We start from the raw sequence: 18633 nt of genomic DNA on the forward strand, positions 1-18633 counted from the left end.
GACCAAAGTTCATTTTAATCTGAATGTCCTAGAATCAGCAGCTACACAGACATACTGCTGAATAGGCTACGTCTGTACATTCGGGCCGGGACGATACCAGTATCGCGATACTCGTTAGCTAGTATCACAGCAAGGAAACAAAACACGTATCTGATTTAATATCTTTAGGGAAATAGTGCTTATGTTAGAAACCAAATGTGTCGTCATCCAGAGTCACATTTATGTATTTTACAAGCTGTAGCACACAATATTTTACATACAGCAAAAGAGTTGTAGTGAGTCTGCGTCGCATTTAAATTTTTGCCATTGAAAAAATATCACGATACTGGTATCATCCTGCCTCTACTGTACATGAATTTCTTTCTATATGGATGACATCACTATGATCAGGGAATTAATCATTTTTTCTCACACTTCTTCTCATCTCTTCTATGTATCAAATCAAAACAATCTCTAAGGCTGCGTTCATACAGGCAACCTAATTCTAATCTTTTGCCCAATTATAGACAAAAGATCTGATCTGATTGGTCAAAAGTTAAATTACTGTAGTGGCATAATCAGAATTTGGCTGCCCGTGTAAATGCAGCCATAATGGCAACTAGGCTATGCCCTCAGATTGACTCCATTCCTGGACTATTCATTAAAAATGCATAGCTTAATCTCTGTATGGCCACAGATGTGGTTCTGTGACTGACCTACACGATAGCCTATAGGCCTAACCTGCGTGTGTGTACATCTGTGTGCACCAGTGACAGAGGGACGAGGATGGACGGGGATGGTGTTACTGTTGACTGAAGTGCCTTCCCATGTTGCTCCCTGTTTGCTGCTAGCCTCTTCTGCCTTCCCAAGCTCTCTCAGCCAGACTATAAATAACACGTCAAATGACTTTCAAGGTGGAGAGAGAGAGAATCCATTTTGGAATGTTCTCTGAAATGAAGAGTGATTTATGATTTCATACAATTCCTGCTGAAAGCATTTCTGGCTTTGCTCGGTCATCAAAGTCCTGCCGGCCAGATCTATTATTTATGAGGTCTGTCTCTGTGGCATCAGTGCTTTGAGGCAGTTAGGTAATGTTTGTCTTTAGCAAATATGATGTGGAAAAAAATCAATACCAGACACGATAAATGGCATTAAAAGATGGCATCTGAGAATATTTACACTTTTTAAAGACACCTCAAGAATGGCCTGGTGGGTAGAGATGTACAACCATGTTGTTTTCCCCACAGGGCACTTCATTGAGAATGAGTTGGTTTTCTAGCTGTGTCCACTTTTATTGTTCTCTTTGCTGTTGCAACATTGATAGGGGTGTCCACTGGATAGCTTTACTCCATGTTTGTGCATCGTCTAAGGCGATGCAACCACAGCATACAGCTGTGTAAGTCTTCTGTAGTCTATAGGCCTTGTGTAGAAATGGTGATAGTGATTGGACCGTGTAGGCTATGTGGAAGGTGTGCGTAGGACAGTGTAAACCTCTGGCTTTCTGTTGGGGCTGGGTGATGCTCTCTGTTAAATAGTGTAAACCTCTGGCTTTCTGTTGGGGCTGGGAGATGCTCTCTGTTAAATAGTGTAAACCTCTGGCTTTCTGTTGGGGCTGGGAGATGCTCTCTGTTAAATAGTGTAAACCTCTGGCTTTCTGTTGGGGCTGGGAGATGCTCTCTGTTAAATAGTGTAAACCTCTGGCTTTCTGTTGGGGCTGGGAGATGCTCTCTGTTAAATAGTGTAAACCTCTGGCTTTCTGTTGGGGCTGGGAGATGCTCTCTGTTAAATAGTGTAAACCTCTGGCTTTCTGTTGGGGCTGGGAGATGCTCTGTTAAATAGTGTAAACCTCTGGCTTTCTGTTGGGGCTGGGAGATGCTCTCTGTTAAATAGTGTAAACCTCTGGCTTTCTGTTGGGGCTGGGAGATGCTCTCTGTTAAATAGTGTAAACCTCTGGCTTTCTGTTGGGGCTGGGAGATGCTCTCTGTTAAATAGTGTAAACCTCTGGCTTTCTGTTGGGACTGGGAGATGCTCTCTGTTAAATAGTGTAAACCTCTGGCTTTCTGTTGGGGCTGGGAGATGCTCTCTGTTAAATAGTGTAAACCTCTGGCTTTCTGTTGGGGCTGGGAGATGCTCTCTGTTAAATAGTGTAAACCTCTGGCTTTCTGTTGGGGCTGGGAGATGCTCTCTGTTAAATAGTGTAAACCTCTGGCTTTCTGTTGGGGCTGGGAGATGCTCTCTGTTAAATAGTGTAAACCTCTGGCTTTCTGTTGGGGCTGGGAGATGCTCTCTGTTAAATAGTGTAAACCTCTGGCTTTCTGTTGGGGCTGGGAGATGCTCTCTGTTAAATAGTGTAAACCTCTGGCTTTCTGTTGGGGCTGGGAGATGCTCTCTGTTAAATAGTGTAAACCTCTGGCTTTCTGTTGGGGCTGGGAGATGCTCTCTGTTAAATAGTGTAAACCTCTGGCTTTCTGTTGGGGCTGGGAGATGCTCTCTGTTAAATAGTGTAAACCTCTGGCTTTCTGTTGGGGCTGGGAGATGCTCTCTGTTAAATAGTGTAAACCTCTGGCTTTCTTTTTTTTTAAATTTTAAATTTTATCTTTACCCCCTTTTCTCCCCAATGTTGTGGTATCCAATCGCTAGTAATTACTATCTTGTCTCATCGCTACAACTCCCGTACGGGCTCGGGAGAGACGAAGGTCGAGAGCCATGCATCCTTCAAAACACAACCCAACCAAGCCGCACTGCTTCTTTAACACAGCGCGCCTCCAACCCGGAAGCCAGCCGCACCAATGTGTCGGAGGAAACACCATGCACCTGGCCTCCTTGGTTAGCGCGCACTGCGCCCGGCCCGCCACAGGAGTCGCTGGAGCGCGATGAGACAAGGCCAATTGTGCGTTGCCCCACGGACCTCCCGGTCGCTGCCGGCTGCAATAGAGCCTGGGCGCGAACCCAGAGACTCTGGTGGCACAGCTAGCGCTGCGATGCAGTGCTCTAGACTGCGCCACCCGGAAGGCCCCAAACCTCTGGCTTTCTGTTGGGGCTGGGAGATGCTCTCACAGGGAGAGGTGAGGAAGTGGTGGCATGTACTTGAGAATAAATCACTTTCCCATTGTGTGTGTGAGATGGGACGGTGCAAGGCCAGATGAGGAGGAAGAGGGATGGAGAGACCAGGCTGTCTTAGTGGCCTAATGGGGTTGTTTTCTGGGCTCTATCTGTGGCACTGCCTCTCAATCTCGCTTACCTAGCCCCTCTCTCTGGCTGCGTTTACACAGGCAGCCCAATTCAGATCTTTTGCCCAATTATTGGCAGAAGATCTGATCTGATTGGCCAAAAGACCATTTTGTGGAAAACTATCAGAATTAGGCTGCCTGTGTAAACGCAGTCTCTGTGGCCAGACTCTTCTGCCTCTGACTGGACATTTCACCTTTTGTCATCTCCAGGGAATAGAAACCTCTTTCACTTGTTTAGATGGACACCAGGTGGATGTTTCCTTGGTGTGCTCTTCATCAGAGGCTACTGCTTTCTCCCCCAGGGGGGAAAACGTAGTGCTATTCAAATGGAACTCATTTTATTTTAACCTTGTTCAACTGTCAACTTCAAATGGCCTAAGAGTATCATTCTAGACATTTATCTCCCATTGACAATAGAATAAGCAATACACTCAAAGAAATACTCATCACTAGTACCTGAATGAGCAGGTGCCGTTAACGCAGTGTGCTGCTTGTCAATGAGTTCAGGTTGAATTGGAAAGCATTACTCAAATTGAATAAACCATGCCATTCAGACAACAACCACATGGAGATAATGGATTGAAGAGTTGAATTTTGGGTCTGACAATGGGTCTACTGTCTCTGTTCATTTCCAGGCTTCTCTGAGTCTGTCATTTCAATTGCCTGCTCCCGTTTTGGAAAGAGGGTCTTGCATGTTGACAGGTGAGTCTGAGGGGGTGAGAGAACTGGGTAAGGGTGATTCTGAGGGGGTGAGGGAGCTGGGTGGGAGTGAAGGGGTGAGCGAGCTGGAAAGGGGTGAGGGAGCTGGGTAAGGGTGAGTCTGAGAGGGTGAGGGAGCTGTGAAGGGGTGAGGAAGCTTGGTAAGGGTGTGTCTGAGGAGGTGAGGGAGCTGGGAAGGGGTGAGGGAGCTGGGTAAGGGTTAGTCTGATGGGGTGAGAGAACTGGGTAAGGGTGAGTCTGAGGGGGTGAGGGAGCTGGGTAAGGGTGAAGGTGTGAGGGAGCTCGGTTAGGGTGAGTCCGAGGGAGCTGGGTCAGGGTGATTCTGAGGGGGTGAGAGAGCTGGGTCAGGGTGAGTCTGAGGGGGCGAGGGAGCTGTGTTAGGTTATATTGGATTGCACTGGGGAGAGATGGTGCTCGGGTTAGGGGTTCATTCTGTGTGATAATGAATTTTGATACAAATTCCAAATAGCCTAGGCCAGGGCTCTCCAACCCTGTTCCTGGATAGCTACTGTCCTGTAGGTTTAACTCCAACCCTGTTCCTGGAGAGCTACCCTCCTGTAGGTTTAAACTCCAACCCTGTTCCTGGAGAGCTACCCTCCTGTAGGTTTTAACTCCAACCCTGTTCATGGAGATCTACCCTCCTGTAGGTTTTAACTCCAACCCTGTTCCTGGAGAGCTACCCTCCTGTAGTAGGTTTTAACTCCAACCCTGTTCCTGGAGAGCCACCCTCCTGTAGGTTTTAACTCCAACCCTGTTCCTGGAGAGATGCCCTCCTATAGGTTTGAACTCCAACCCCAGTTGTAACTAACCTGATTCAGCTTTTCAACAAGCTAATTATTATAATCAGGTGTGCTAGAATAGTGTACTGCGTACTGGTGTTAATTTTCTGTATACTTGTTCATTAAAATTGATTTCTTGATAAGTTAAATGTGCATGATTGTGTACAAGGTGTGAAAAATGACATGATCCCAATTCCTTCAATGCTCAATCCTACAGGAGAAAGTACTATACTGGAAACTGGGCCAGTTTCAAATTCAGTGGACTGCTGTCCTGGACCGTGGAGTACAAAGTGAGTCTAGCTGTGTTCGTTCCTCTAGATGTAGCACATCCTCACAAAACATTACATGATCTCATTTAACCACTGTGACTAATTGGAGGTGTGAATATGTAATGGTCCGTCTGCTTTGACCTTTCACAAAACAATGTGTTAACGGTGATTGTCCTGAGGGTTATTGTGAGAGACTTTGGCATAAGGATGTGTGTCTGTGTCTGTCTGTGCATGTGTTTGTGCGTGTGTGTGTGTGCAAGTGTGTGTGCGTGTGTGTGTGTCTGCAAGTGTGTGTCTGTGCAAGAGTGTGTGTGTGTTTGTCTGTGTGTCTGTGTGTCTGTGTGTGTGTGTGTGTGCGTGCGTGCACACTATATTGTTCTGTTATAATCTCCACCCGGCACAGCCAGAAGAGGACTGGCCTCAAACCCCAGACTCAGAGGGGAGGTAGAGAGGTGTCTGGTAGAGAACAGCTCTGTGGAGGAGGAAAAGCCAGTGATGGTCAGTGATGAGGCATCTCCAGCCCCTAACCTGATGCTGGGGCAGAACAGACCCAACAGGAGGGAGAGGTGGCCCCCAGGCAGAACAGACCCAACAGGAAGGAGAGGTGGCCCCCAGGCAGAACAGACCCAACAGGAGGGAGAGGTGGCACCCCAGACAGAGGAGACCCAACAGGAGGGAGATGTGGCCCCCAGGCAGAACAGACCCAACAGGAGGGAGAGGTGGCCCCCAGGCAGAACAGACCCAACAGGAGGGAGAGGTGGCACCCCAGACAGAGGAGACCCAGGGGGGGGGGGGGGGGGGGGGGGGGGCAGGAGCAGGCCAGCCCCTCTCCAACTGAGAGCCAACCAGAACCCAATAAAAATATCACCTATACTAAGATCGTTAATGAGGGACGGAGGTTCAACTTTGACCTCATGTCTAAGGTTGGTACGGTATATGGAGGTGTGAAACATTTATGATTCAATGACGGCGTGACTTGTGTGCAATGCTCCAAACTAACTGTGTAACTGTATTATTCTGTGTAACCTAATGTTTGATTGACTGTAAGGCCACACCATTTTAAACAATACAGCGAGTATACACTGTGGCCAGTGTATTAGGTACACCACCCCATTCACCAAAATGGAGTCATGTGGCCGTGGCTTGCTATATAAAGCAGGTAGACAGGCATCGAGGCATTCAGTTACTGTTTGGTTGAACATTAGAATGGGCCAAACGAGTGTCCTAAGTGACTTTGAGTGTGGTATGATCGTCGGTTCCAGGCGCACCGGTTCCAGTATCTCCGAAACGGACGGCATCCCGGGCTTTTCACACACGACAGTGTCTAGGGTTTACAGAGAATGGTGAGACAAACACAAAACATCCAGTCAGCGGCAGTCCTCTGGGGGACAACAGCTCCTTGATGAGAGGTGGAAGGACAACAGCTCCTTGATGAGAGGTGGAAGGACAACAGCTCCTTGATGAGAGGTGGAAGGACAACAGCTCCTTGATGAGAGGTGGAAGGACAACAGCTCCTTGATGAGAGGTGGAAGGACAACAGCTCCTTGATGAGAGGTGGAAGGACAACAGCAAGAATCATGTAAACTAACAGGCGGGCCACAAACAGGCAAATAAGGGCGCAGTACAACAGTGGTGTGCAGAACAGCGTCACGGAACACACAACTAGTCGACCCATGTCACGGATGGGCTATTGCAGCAGACGACCACACCGGGGTCCACTCCTATCAGCTAAAAAGAAGAAGTGGCTCCAGTGGGCAGGCGATCACCAACACTTGACAATTGAGAAGTGGAAAAACATTGCCTGGTCTGACGAATCCCGGTTCCTGTTGCGTCATGCTGATGGCAGAGTCAGGATTTGGCGTCAGCAGCAGGAATCCATGGCCCCATCCTGCCTGGTGTCAACGGTACAGGCTGGTGGCGATGGTGTACTGATGTGGGGAATGTTTTCCTGGCACACGTTAAGTCCCTTGAAACCAATTGAGCAACGTTTCCATGCCCCATAGAATTCAGACTGTTCCAGCTCCTGTTCTCTCGTGGCTCATTGGTGGACCTCCTCATCAAGTCCAATGTCAGCCGATATGCAGAGTTTAAAACTTTTTAGAGATAGGAGGCAGCATTTTCACTTTGGATGAATAGCGTGCCCAGAGTGAACTGCCTCCTACTCTGTCCCATATGCAAATATATGCATATTATTATTACTATTGGATATAAAACACTCTGAAGTTTCTAAAACTGTTTGAATGATGTCTGTGAGTATAACAGAACTCGTATGGTAGGCAAAAACCTGAGAAAAAATCCAAACAGGAAGTGGGAATTCTGAGGCTGGTCGATTTTCAACTCATCGCCTATTGAAATCCCAGTGGGATATGGATATGTTTGCACTTCTTACGGCTTCCACTAGATGTCAACAGTCTGTAGAACGTTGAATGAAGCTTCTACTGTGACGTTGAGCCGGATGGGAGCTGTTTGAGTCAGTGATCTGGCAGAGAGCCAGGTCCTGGTCAGGCGCATTCAACATGATATCAACTTGCATTCCATTACTTCTATAGACACAAAGGAATTCTCCGGTTGGAACGTTATTGAATATTTATGATAACAACATCCTAAAGATTGATTCTATACTTAGTTTGACAAGTTTATTCGACCTGTAATATAACTTTTTGAAGTTTTCGTCCGAACTTCGCCTGGACCTGCACGAGCGTTTGGATATGTGTACTAAAAGTGCTAACAAAAGTAGCTACTTGGACATAAATAATGGACATTATTGAACAAAACAACAATTTATTGTGGAACTAGGATTCCTGTGAGTGCATTCTGATGAAGATCATCAAAGGTTAGGGAATATTTATAATGTAATTTCGTATTTCTGTTGACTCCAACATGGCGGAGTTTCTATCTGAGCGCCAGATTATCTCAGATTATTGCATGGTTTGCTTTTTCCGTAAAGTTTGACACAGCAGTTGCATTAAGAACAAGTGTATCTTTAATTCTATGTGAAACATGTATCTTTCATCAAAGTTTATGATGAGTATTTCTGTTATTTGATGTGGCTCTCTGCAATTTCTCCGGATATTTTGGAGGCATTTCTGAACATGGCGCCAATGTAAACTGAGATTTTTGGATATAAATATGCACATTATCAAACAAAACATACATGTATGGGGTAAGATGATGTCCTATGAGTGTCATCTGATAAAGATCATCAAAGGTTAGTGATTAATTTTATCTCTATTTCTGCTTTTTGTGACTCCTATCTTTGGCTGGGAAAATGGCTGTGTGTTTTTTGGACTTGGCGGTGATCTAACATAATCATATGTTGTGTTTTCGCTGTAAAGCATTTTTTAAATCGGACACGATGGGTAGATTAACAAGATGTTTATCTTTCATTTGCTGTATTGGACTTGTTAATGTGTGAAAGTTACATATTTCAAAATAATATTTTCGAATTTCCCGCGCTGCCTTTTCAGCGGAATGTTGTCGAGGGGTTCCGCTAGCGGAACGTGTGTCCTAGAAAGGTTAAAAACGTCACCCGCATCCTCACCTACCGCAACAGGAAAGTGGAGCAGGTAGAGTGCACAACACACACACACAGATGTTGAGCTGAGATACAAGATCTAACAGATTTCATTGACTTTCTGATTACTGTCAGATTAATGCTGTTACACAAACAGCTGTTTCCTCTCTGAAGATATAATACACATGTTGTTCAGCAATGTCTCTACATTTCATTCATTGACTGGTGGTTATGAACATCGGTTTTTAATTTGAGTACTTCAATCACTCTGCTCAAGATAGCTGTCCCATATTTGACCACACTCACTTGTCCCTGTCTGCCCCGTCACCCCCGTCATCCCCGTCCCCGCCCTGCTTTTTCATTTTCACACACCCTCACCATTCCATTCCCACTCATCCCCATTCTCTCTCTTTCTCTCTCACTCTTTCTCCCCCTATTTATCTATCTCGTATCTATCTCGTCTCAGATTATTACATGGTTTGCTTTTTCCGTAAAGTTTGACACAGCAGTTGCATTAAGAACAAGTGTATCTATCTTGAGCAGAGTGATTGAAGTACTCAAATTAAAAACCGATGTTCATAACCACCAGTCAATGAATGAAATGTAGAGACATTGCTGAACAACATGTGTATTATATCTTCAGAGAGGAAACAGCTGTTTGTGTAACAGCATTAATCTGACAGTAATCAGAAAGTCAATGAAATCTGTTAGATCTTGTATCTCAGCTCAACATCTGTGTGTGTGTGTTGTGCACTCTACCTGCTCCACTTTCCTGTTGCGGTAGGTGAGGATGCGGGTGACGTTTTTAACCTTTCTAGGACACACGTTCCGCTAGCGGAACCCCTCGACAACATTCCGCTGAAAAGGCAGCGCGGGAAATTCGAAAATATTATTTTGAAATATGTAACTTTCACACATTAACAAGTCCAATACAGCAAATGGTATTCCCTGCTCACCTCTCTCTCCAGACCTCGCCAGTGGTATTCACTGCTCTCATCTCTCTCTCCATTCTCTCCAGTGGTATTCCCTGCTCTCCTCTCTCTCTCCATTCTCTCCAGTGGTATTCCCTGCTCACCTCTCTCTCTCCAGACTTCTCTCCAGTGGTATTCCCTGCTCACCTCTCTCTCTCCAGACTTCTCTCCAGTGGTATTCCCTGCTCACCTCTCTCTCTCCAGACTTCTCTCCAGTGGTATTCCCTGCTCACCTTTCTCTCTCCATTCTCTCCAGTGGTATTCCCTGCTCACCTTTCTCTCTAGTGATATTCCCTGCTCTCCTCTCTCTCTCCATTCTCTCCAGTGGTATTCCCTGCTCTCCTCTCTCTCTCCAGACTTCTCTCCAGTGGTATTCCCTGCTCTTCTCTCTCTCTCCAGACTTCTCTCCAGTGGTATTCCCTGCTCTCCTCTCTCTCCAGACTTCTCTCCAGTGGTATTCCCTGCTCTCCTCTCTCTCTCCAATCTCTCCAGTGGTATTCCTTGCTCTCCTCTCTCTCTCTCTCTTCTCTCCAGTGGTATTCCCTGCTCACCTCTCTCTCCAGACTTCTCTCCAGTGGTATTCCCTGCTCTCCTCTCTCTCTCCATTCTCTCCAGTGGTATTCCCTGCTCTCATCTCTCTCTCCATTCTCTCCAGTGGTATTCCCTGCTCTCCTCTCTCTCTCCAGACTTCTCTCCAGTGGTATTCCCTGCTCTTCTCTCTCTCTCCAGACTTCTCTCCAGTGGTATTCCCTGCTCTCCTCTCTCTCCAGACTTCTCTCCAGTGGTATTCCCTGCTCTCCTCTCTCTCTCCAATCTCTCCAGTGGTATTCCCTGCTCTCCTCTCTCTCTCTCTCTCTTCTCTCCAGTGGTATTCCCTGCTCACCTCTCTCTCCAGACTTCTCTCCAGTGGTATTCCCTGCTCTCCTCTCTCTCTCCATTCTCTCCAGTGGTATTCCCTGTTCTCCTCTCTCTCTCCAGACTTCTCTCCAGTGGTATTCCCTGCTCTCCTCTCTCTCTCCAATCTCTCCAGTGGTATTCCCTGCTCTCCTCTCTCTCTCTCTTCTCTCCAGTGGTATTCCCTGCTCACCTCTCTCTCCAGACTTCTCTCCAGTGGTATTCCCTGCTCTCCTCTCTCTCTCCATTCTCTCCAGTGGTATTCCCTGTTCTCCTCTCTCTCTCCAGACTTCTCTCCAGTGGTATTCCCTGCTCTCCTCTCTCTCTCCAGACTTCTCTCCAGTGGTATTCCCTGCTCTCATCTCTCTCTCCATTCTCTCCAGTGGTATTCCCTGTTCTCCTTTCTCTCTCCATACTTCTCTCCAGTGGTTTTCCCTGCTCTCCTCTCTCTCTCCAGACTTCTCTCCAGTGGTATTCCCTGCTCTCCTCTCTCTCTCCATTCTCTCCAGTGGTATTCCCTGCTCTTCTCTCTCTCTCCATTCTCTCCAGTGGTATTCCCTGCTCTCCTCTCTCTTCTCTCCAGTGGTATTCCCTGCTCACCTCTCTCTCCAGACTTCTCTCCAGTGGTATTCCCTGCTCTCCTCTCTCTCTCCAGACTTCTCTCCAGTAGTATTCCCTGCTCTCCTCTCTCTCTCCATTCTCTCCAGTGGTATTCCCTGCTCACCTCTCTCTCCATACTTCTCTCCAGTAGTATTCCCTGCTCTCCTCTCTCTCTCCATTCTCTCCAGTGGTATTCCCTGCTCTCCTCTCTCTCTCCAGACTTCTCTCCAGCAGTATTCCCTGCTCTCCTCTCTCTCTCTCCATTCTCTCCAGTGGTATTCCCTGCTCACCTCTCTCTCTCTCCATTCTCTCCAGTGGTATTCTCTCCTCTCTCTCCATACTTATCTCCAGTGGTATTCCCTGCTCTCCCCTCTCTCTCCATTTCTCCATTCTCTCCAGTGGTATTCTCTCCTCTCTCTCTCTCCAGACTTCTCTCCAGTGGTATTCCCTGCTCTCCTCTCTCTCCAGACTTCTCTCCAGTGGTATTCCCTGCTCTCCTCTCTCTCCATTCTCTCCAGTGGTATTCCCTGCTCTCCTCTCTCTCCAGACTTCTCTCCAGTGGTATTCCCTGCTCTCCTCTCTCTCCATTCTCTCCAGTGGTATTCCCTGCTCTCCTCTCTCTCCAGACTTCTCTCCAGTGGTATTCCCTGCTCTCCTCTCTCTCCAGACTTCTCTCCAGTGGTATTCCCTGCTCTCCTCTCTCTCCATTCTCTCCAGTGGTATTCCCTGCTCTCCTCTCTCTCCAGACTTCTCTCCAGTGGTATTCCCTGCTCTCCTCTCTCTCCATTCTCTCCAGTGGTATTCCCTGCTCTCCTCTCTCTCCAGACTTCTCTCCAGTGGTATTCCCTGCTCTCCTCTCTCTCCAGTCTTCTCTCCAGTGGTATTCCCTGCTCTCCTCTCTCTCCAGACTTCTCTCCAGTGGTATTCTCTCCTCTCCTCTCTCTCCAGACTTCTCTCCAGTGGTATTCCCTGCTCACCTCTCTCTCCAGACTTCTCTGCAGTGGTATTCCCTGCTCTCCTCTCTCTCCAGACTTCTCTCCAGTGGTATTCCCTGCTCTCCTCTCTCTCCAGACTTCTCTCCAGTGGTATTCCCTGCTCTCCTCTCTCTCCATCTTCTCAGAGCTTCTCCTTCTGGGACATCCTACAGACCAAGAAGCTGACAGAGAACCTGCAGCATCTCTTCCTGTACTCCATCGCCATGGTGACCCCGGAGGTCTGCCGGGGAGGGCCTGAGAGCAACGCAGCACTTCCTGTGTTGTCTGGGGCATTACAGCAACACACCCTTCCTGTTCCCCCGCTACGGCCTGTGGGACATTCCTCAGTGCTTCTGCAGGTCAGTGGTTCCTTATGTCTGTGCTAAAGGTCCATTGCAGACGAATATACACTGACATAGACTGACCAGGTGAATCCAGGTTAAATCTATGATCCCTTATTGAGGTCACTTGTTAAATCCACTTCAATCAGTGTATATGACAAAAGATTTAAGTGCCTTTGAACTGGGTGTGTTAAGAACTGTAACACTGCTGGAATTTTCACGCTCAACAGTTTCCCATGTGTATCAAGAAAGGTCCACCACCCAAAGGACATCCAGTCAACTTTACACAACTGTGGGAAGCATTGGAGTCAACATGGGTCAGCATCCCTGTAGAATACTGTGGACACCTTGTAGAGTCCGTGCCCCCCATTTAACCTTTATATAAGAATTGAGTCTGTTCTGAGAGCAAAAGGGGCTGCAACTCAATATTAGGAAGGTGTTCCTAATGTTTTGTACACTCAGTGTATATACAGTGCATTCGGAAAGTATTCAGACCCCTTGACTTTTTCAACATTTTGTTGCGTTACAGCCTTGTTCTAAATGTATTAAATCGTTTTTTTTCTTCATCAATCTACACATAAGACCCCATAATGACAAAGCAAAAACTGATTTTTGAAATTTAGCAAATAAAAAATAATAACAATAAATAAATATGACATTTACATAAGTATTCAGACCCTTTACTCAGTACTTTGTTGAAGCACCTTTGACAGCAATTACAGCCTTGAGTCTTCTTGGGTATGATGCTACAAGCTTGGCACACCTGTATTTGGGGAGTTTCTCACATTCTTCTCTGCATATCCTCTCAAGCTGTCAGGTTGGATGGGGAGTGTTCCTGCACAGCTTTTTTCAGGTCTCTCCAGAGATGTTCGATCGGGTTCAAGTCCGGGCTCTGGCTGGGCCACTCAAGGACATTCAGAGACTTGTCTCAAAGCCACTCCTGCGTTGTCATGGGAAACAGTGTTTAAACCCTTTACAATGAAGATCTGTGAAGTTATTTGGATTTTTCCGAATTATCTTTGAAAGACAGGGTCCTGAAAAAGGGACGTTTCTTTTCTTGCTGAGTTTATATATCTCAATCAAATAATTTATGGGTTACAATTAAGAACCTTACTGTGTTTGATTTTATTTGAAATGGGCAAAGATTGGTGAAGGATGGGGGGAGAGAGAGTGAGATGAAGGGAGATAGAGAGAGAGATTAAAAGCAATTGTATGGGGGGAGAGAGAGGGCTAGAGGGTGGGGGAGAGAGAGAGTGAGAGAGAGAGAGAGAGAATGAGAGAGAGAGAGAGAGAGAGAGAATGAGAGAGAGAGAGAGAGATGATGAGAGAGAGAGAGAGGATGAGAGAGAGAGGATGAGAGAGAGAGGATGAGAGAGAGCGAGAGAGGATGAGAGAGAGCGAGAGGATGAGAGAGAGAGTGAGAGGATGAGAGAGAGTGAGAGGATGAGAGAGAGAGAGAGGATGAGAGAGAGAGTGAGAGGATGAGAGAGAGTGAGTGGATGAGAGAGAGTGAGAGGATGAGAGAGAGTGAGAGGATGAGAGAGAGTGAGAGAGAGACAGAGAGGATGGTAATACTACTGCAGGGGATAATGGCTCACAGCCAGACAATGCGAGAACAACTCCCCAAAGGCAGTGGATGCAGCTGGATATAGCCTTTTACACTTGCCCCGGGGTTGTGCATATGACTTTGGCTGCCTGCCTGCGTTTCCATTCTCTGGCTGGGATATATCTACACCATGGAGGTGTCATGCGCTGAGTTGCATATATGACAGAGTTGTTTTCTACGGCGGAGCAGCCTGGAGATAGGTCATGTTCTATTGAACACGCTGTGCTGTCCAAGTCAGTGCCATGAAACCGATATACACTATATATAGAAAAGTATATGGACACCCCTTCAAATTAGTGGAGTCGGCTATTTCAGCCACACCCATTGCTGACCAGAGTATACAATTGAGCACATAGTTTTTCAATCGCCATAGACAAACATTGCCAGTAGAATGATCTTACTGAAGATCTCAGTGACTTTCAACCTGGTACCGTCATAGGATGCCGCCTTTCCAACGAGTCAGTTTGTCACATTTCTGCCCTGTTAGAGCTGCCCCGGTCAACTGTAAGTGCTGTTATTGTGACGTGGAAATGTCTTGGAGCAACAACTGCCCAGTTGCCAAGTGGTAGGCCACACAAGCTCACAGAACGGGACCGCCGAGTGCTGAAGCACGCAGTGTGTAAAAACCGTCTGTCATCGGTTGCAACACACTACAGAGTTCCAAACTGCATCAGGAAGCTACGTAAGCACAATAACTGCTCATCAAGAGCTTCATGAGATGGGTTTCCATGGCCGAGCAGCCGCACACAAGCCTAAGGTCGCATGTTCAATGCCGAGCATCAGGCGGAGTGGTGTTAAGCTCGCCTCCATTGGAACCTGGAGCAGTGTAAATGCGTTCTCAGAAGGGATGAATCACTCTTCCCCGGTCCGACGGACAAATCTGGGTTTGGCGGATGCCAGGAAAACGCTACCTGCCCCAATGCATAGTGCCAACTGTAAAGTTTGTTGGAGGATTAATAATGGTATGGGGCTGTTTTACATGGTTCGGGGTAGGCCCCTTAGTTCCAGTGAAGGGAAATCTTAATGCTACACAGCATACAATGAAATTCTAGATGATTCTGTGCTTCCAACTTTGTGGCAACAGTTTGGGGAAGACCCTTTCCTGTTTCAGCATGACAATGCCTCCGTGCACAAAGCGAGGTCCATACAGGAATGGTTTGTCGAGATCGGTGTGGAATAACTTAACTGGCCTGCACAGAGCCTTGACCTCAACCCCATCAAACACCTTTAGGACAAATTGGAACGCCGACTGTGAGACAGACCTAATCGCCCAACATCAGTGCCCGACCTCACTAATGCTCTTGTGCCTGAATTGAAGCAAGTCCCCGCAGCAATGTTCCAACATCTAGTGGAAAGCCTTCCCAGAAGAGTGGAGGCTGTTATAGCAGCAATGTTCCAACATCTAGTGGAAAGCCTTCCCAGAAGAGTGGAGGCTGTTATAGCAGCAAAGGGGGGACTAACTCCATATTAATGCCCATGATTTTGGAATGAGATGTTTGACAAGCAGGTGTCTATATACTTTTGGTCATGTAGGGTATCTGGGATGCAATCAATTTGCATCCAACTAAATCCATCATAGAGAATGGCTGCACACCTCACATTTCAGGTGCGTATTAACAGACGTATACCACGGGTATGACAAAACATGTATTTTTACTGCTCTAATGACGTTGCTAACCAGTTTATAATAGCAATAAAGCTCTGGGGTTTGTGGTATATAGCCAATATACCACGGCTAAGGGCTGTATCTTGGCACTCTGCGTTGCGTCGTGCATTAGAACAGCCCTTAGCTGTGGTATATTGGCCATATACCACAGCCCGTCGTGCCTTATTGCTTAATTGTATTATAATAAACTATTCAGAAAAAAAAGGATTTGCTATAATGATGTAGTAATTAATAGAAAGTGATGAATACATATTAAGAGCCTCCAAATGGAGTCTTAACGTCTTCCTCCTCATCTGTTTTTACCTTTGGGGGTAGATGTAGAGACATAAGTCTAATATGTAGGATACAGAGGTTGGATTCATCTTCTACCTGACTTTTAGAATTTGAATAAAGCTCCTCTGCTTGAGGCTCAGTCATTTGCATATTTGATTCCCACTCCTTCCTCTAATCTCCTTCTCTGACGTTCAGATAAGCAAGGTAAAGAGACAACACATGATCACACCTGTCTGTCACCATCTCTCTCTCGCTCTCTGGTGTTTTCCCATTCTGAATTTCCATGTCTTTATTTTGTTCTACCGGTGATGAAAAGGAATTGAGCTATTACTTTAATCTCCCTAGTTTTATATCTTAGATTAAAAACATCACAATGTCTCACCTTGACTTCAAACCTTGACTCTAGTCAGAAGGTCAGTTTTTTCTCAATGTCTCCTCCCAAATAGTGGAGGTAATTAAGGTTACAATAGTAGAAATGGAAGGAATAAGAAATAGTTGGAGGTAGAGTGAGAGAGAAGAAACAAAAAAGAGGTAGCGAGTCAGATGGAGAGGGAGAAAAAAATCTGAGCTAGAGAGTGGTGTTTGGAGGAGGGATCATCCATCAATGTGATACCTGCTTGCAGGTGATGGATGGATAGATGGCTGTGCAAACTCAATAATTCTCACTCTCTCAGGTTATTCACAGATCAGCGAGCAGCACTGCTAATAAAGTGATGAAATGCTTTTGTGTCCTCGCCTGGATTATTCCTCAAGTTTTGACAGGGAAGACTTTTTAATTTCTAAATAACCTTTGGCGCTTTGACTGCCGTAGTCCGTATTCTGCCTATGCCCCTCGTACCGTTCCATGACTTGGGGATAGACCGCTATTCATTTACCCTGAAAAAGCATTTGGCCGTGACACGTTTTGATTTGCATGCAGCATTGCCACGCTCCAATCAGACAGCAGGCAGAATGAAACCGATTGAGAGGATGGGGAAAAGCATTCATTAATACAGATGATTGTTTGTCGAGCATTCTGTTTTTTTCTACTCATGGAGCAATAAACATCATTTAACCAACAGGATTTAATTATGTGCAGAAGGCCTCACCATGCGGCATGGCTCTTTGTTTTTCATTTAATTATTGGCCAATCATTAGCCCCCCACTCTGACACCCAGCTCCCCAGATTACAGCAGAATTTGCCGGCAATGATCTTGACAGGTAAGCGGTCTGTGTACACATCGTAATTTAGTTTGCTTAGCGTGTTCTTGACATGGTGAGGATTTATTGTCCACAAACCCTCTGAAATCCTCCCAGGACCTTCTAAAACGTCCCACCTGTTTCTCCTTCTTGGAGGTGGAGAGAGAAAACATGCATCTACAGAACCTGCAGCTTCTGTTCCACCAGGCTTTATAAGGGTTCAGTCAGGTCTTCAGTTCAACAGCCTTTTTAAGGGTCAGGGCTTAGTTCAACACTCTTGAAGGGTTGAGTCAGGGCTTAGTTCAACACTCTTGAAGGGTTGAGTCAGGGCTTAGTTCAACACTCTTGAAGGGTTGAGTCAGGGCTTAGTTCAACACTCTTAAAGGGTTGAGTCAGGGCTTAGTTCAACACTCTTGAAGGGTTGAGTTAGGGCTTAGTGCAACACTCTTAAAGGGTTGAGTTAGGGCTTAGTGCAACACTCTTAAAAGGGTTGAGTCAGGGCTTAGTGCAACACTCTTAAATGGTTGAGTTAGGGCTTAGTTCAACACTCTTAAAGGGTTGAGTCAGGGCTTAATGCAACACTCTTAAAAGGGTTGAGCCAGGGCTTAGTTCAACACTCTTAAAAGGGTTGAGTCAGGGCTTAGTTCAACACTCTTAAAAGGGTTGAGTCAGGGCTTAGTGCAACACTCTTAAAGGGTTGAGTCAGGGCTTAGTTCAACACTCTTAAAAGGGTTGAGTCAGGGCTTAGTTCAACACTGGAACAATTACAGAGTTTCAGGAGAGTTTTAGGAGACTCAGTCAAGACTTGTTTAAGAGGATGTTGTGCAAAAGTGAGCTTGAACCACATGGTATTGCTAAGCAGTGCTCCTCAATACATACACTTTAGACTTATCTCTAGACTGTAATGGAACAATCCATCTCTAGTGTTCCTCCATGTGAGGATGAAGAGTGCACAACACCTGCTGTTCCTCCAGGCTTGTCAAAGCTTGAGAGAAACCTCCCAGACCTAACTGTCATGACTGAAACTGAGATGAGAATCTAGCAAACACGGCAGCATTCAGTACTTGGAGGTGGACACGTCCTGTGTAAACTTATAAATACATGCCCTGCCATCATTATAAGGCATGGGATTGAGTTGTCAAGAAAATTGTGTCTGGCAGCCTTTAAGGGACTCTCTGTTTTATTTATTTCTGCCTTGCTATCGCTAGAGCCTGCAGCTTATTTCTGCTTCTTGTTACATTACCTTTTAATTACAGAAATAACTAGTTGGAGGCAGTTGTTTTGTAAGAGGGGGGAGAGGAGGGTTGTCGAAGATTTATTTGGGATGTGACCTTCTCCACACTAGCTGCAGCTGTAATCAGTGGAATTAATAGCATAATCAAATTATACACAAACTCATAAATCATCGCCGAGCGCACTGTCACGGAGTTCGGCTATTAATGGCCCCTATTGTTTTGCCACCGTATTAAAAAATCACGTCCCCTGATTCCTGCCTTGATAGGAACTGAAATGCCATTTAGAGGCTATAAAGACCGGGGGCTCAGAGGGGATTTTCACAACTGTTAATTTAGCAGCGATGCGGAGTGATGTGGCAGGAGCCAAAGGGGGGCGAGTGAGGGCCGGCCGCGCTTCAGCTGC

General features: G+C 46.3%; 1 pseudogene; it reads left to right on the plus strand.

Moving 5' to 3' along the window:
* The first annotated feature begins 2960 nt into the window (after positions 1–2960).
* The window catches only part of LOC129863164 (rab proteins geranylgeranyltransferase component A 2-like), a 58572-nt pseudogene continuing 42899 nt past the window's right edge, over positions 2961–18633 (plus strand).

This window comes from Salvelinus fontinalis, chromosome 10 (assembly GCF_029448725.1).
Source record: "Salvelinus fontinalis isolate EN_2023a chromosome 10, ASM2944872v1, whole genome shotgun sequence".
NCBI classification, from domain to species: domain Eukaryota; kingdom Metazoa; phylum Chordata; class Actinopteri; order Salmoniformes; family Salmonidae; genus Salvelinus; species Salvelinus fontinalis.